We start from the raw sequence: 3,060 nt of genomic DNA, 5'->3' as shown, positions 1-3,060 counted from the left end.
TTTTACCTCTTTTGGTTTCTTGGTTCATTTCTAACATTACTTTGGTCATAAGCCCTAGTAAACGCGTTTCACACTTTCCAAATTAGTTTCATATAGATTGTATGTGATTCTTATAGTAACCATATGTGCCAAGGTAAGGTAGACATTTTAAAAAAATAGAGTGGAGCTTTTAAAAAATTTTTAATTTGGACCTGGATTAGGGGGTTCCTGAGAGTTTGCCCCAGAAGAGGATAGCTGCTGAAGAACTTCTGGGGTTACTTCTGTTTGTGCAACTTTTAAATGTGTCTCAATAATTATGGCATGATCACCATAATAATTTTAGTTACTAAAAGAGCCAAGCATTTCTGGTTACCCAGACTCAACTGAATTTAGCGGAAAACATTCACCTTCAACAATATGTTCTTTTTGAAATGTTTACAGAGAAGGAAACAGAGGTTAGTGACAAAGCTGTTGACCGTTACCCAGGGAAATTAAACTCTTGTCTGGTGCTCTTTTCATTGCACCAGCAGCCCCATGTCCAAGGGTTGTGGAGGCTTCCCATTGGAACATTCTTAAGCAAGTCTTGGCAGGCTTTTTAGTTGCATCTTTCTACTCTGTAAATAGAGGTATTAGAAGAAATGTAATTTTCTTTAATACTGCCTAACCAGTTTCTGCTTGGTAATGTGCCCTGAGACTCTCAAGGAGTGCCAGCAAACAAATTAGATCCACAGTGTATTTGATATGCATATCTTTTCCCCAAACAAAATTTAAATTCCACAAACACAAATTGAGTCATTTTCCAAATGTTTGTATATGAATGGAGGGTTTTGTCCTATCCCTTTGTAACCAATACCATAAAACTTTTGAAGGTCCATGATGCATTTGTTGTACAATGTTAATCCAAAACAAAACTTTATTCTAACTAAACTTATAGCAAGGGAGAGATACCAAACTCATTTCCATTGATCAGTACAACATGTTTGTACCAACCAGATCTAAAAACTGCATAAAGGAGTGCCATGCTGTAAAGACGGTATTATAGTTGTAAACACAAGTGCAGCTGTTACAAATCTAGCAAAACCTCAGATTAAACAATTTAAAATTTACTGAAGATGACATTCCAGACCCATTTTTCATAATATAAACACTCTGGGCCATGACTTTGAAATGAGTGGGATTGTCATTAATATTAATGCCACTGAATTCAAGGCTGGGAAGTCATTTCTTTTTGAGCTTTATTTTCACTCCTAATTTTGGAATAAAATATACTTTTAAAAAGCCTGAAGTATGGCATGTTTATTCATGGCCTGAAAAAAAAAAAAAAGATGCTGTTGCTTTTGAATTGTAGGAATACAAAAATATGGAGTATTTTATCCTTTCTTTATGATCTTTTAAGTTAAATGAGTTTGTTAGAATTAAATTTGGCAAAAATTAGCTATTAATGGAATTTAATTGCATTTGGTCAATTAAAAAATGACACTAAAATGGTTGATATTTTAGGATTGTATTTGTTTGCTATTTTAGCTTTATTTAAGGAAATACTTCTATTCTGAGTGATTGTGAGCACTTTTTTTGTGGTGTTACCTTTCAGCTAGACCTGGGTGGGACAAGCCTTTCAATATATGCACCTCTAATTTGTTTTTCTTCTCAGTTTCTACTTAGTGGGATAAGTGGTGAGTTTGGCAACATAATATTTTCTAGAGCTACATTCTGCACTGTGATCCTATATAATAAAAGCCCAGCGACCATAATGCCGTAAATACCAGAATGACCGCTCGACTAGTCGCTATGAGGTGCATTGACCACCTCTCAGTCCCGCAGGCTCTGATCGCCGGATGGTGAATGGGAAACCGGGGTGGGTGGCGGCGGGGCACAACTGGGGACTGGCGAACGGGTGGAATGACTGACCTCTTGGTCCCTCCCGCCGGCCTGCATGTTCCGATTGCAAGATGGAGAATGGGGAACCATGGGGAACTGGGGTGGGTGGCAGCAGGGCGGGACTGGGGACTGGCAAGCAGGCAGAAGATGGCCCTGATCACAGGCTAGGCCTAGGGACCCTACCCGCACACGATTTCATGTGCTGGGCCTCTAGTTTCCTATAAAATCCTATATGATTTCTGTCAAATTTAAGAGTACGAAGCGTCCACTAGAAGTTTTTTGAATGAACTGGGCCAAATAACTTTGGGGTGGGAGCAAGGGTGCTTGTTTTGTTTGCTTGTTTATTGGCGACTGAATTTTAAAATTTCATTTGCTTGTACTGATTTTCTTCACTGGATTATTGGAGAAGCCTCTAAATTGGGTAACAGAGCAGTTAAATGACCTTAGTCCTTGATTTAAAAGAGGCAACATTTATCAAAAAAAGATAGTTGACAACAGACCTAAATAGATACTTTTCAAAAGAAGACAGAAGAAAGGCCAAGAGACATATGAAAACATGCTCAAAGTCACTAATCATCCAAGAGATGCAAATCAAAACGACAGTGCGGTACCATCTCACACCTGTCAGAATGGCTATCATCAACAAATCAACAAACGACAAGTGCTGGAGAGGATGTGGAGAAAAAGGAACCCTTGTGCACTGCTGGTGGGAATGCACACTGGTGCAGCCACTGTGGAAAACAATATAGAGATTCATCAAAAAACTAAAAATAGCCCTAACCGGTTTGGCTCAGTGGATAGAGCATCGGCCTGTGGACTCAAGGGTCCCGGGTTCGATTCCGGTCAAGGGCATGTATCTTGGTTGCGGGCACATCCCCAGTAGGAAGTGTGCAGGAGGCAGCTGATCGATGTTTCTCTCTCATCGATGTTTCTAACTCTCTATCCCTCTCCCTTCCTCTCTGTAAAAAATCAGTAAAATATATTAAAACAAAACAAAACAAAAAAAACCTAAAAATAGAACTCCCATTTGACCTAGTGATCCCAGTTCTAGGACTATATCCCAAGAAACTAGAAACACCAATCACAAAGGATATATGCACCTCTATGTTCATAGCAGCACAATTCACCATAGCTAAGATTTGGAAACAGCCTAAGTGCCCATCAGTAGATGAGTGGATTAAAAAACTGTGGTACATCTACACA

Source organism: Myotis brandtii, unplaced genomic scaffold (assembly GCF_000412655.1).
Source record: "Myotis brandtii unplaced genomic scaffold, ASM41265v1 scaffold419, whole genome shotgun sequence".
Classification (NCBI taxonomy): domain Eukaryota; kingdom Metazoa; phylum Chordata; class Mammalia; order Chiroptera; family Vespertilionidae; genus Myotis; species Myotis brandtii.
The sequence above is the reverse complement of the archived record's forward strand: the minus strand, read 5'-3'. Positions refer to the sequence as shown.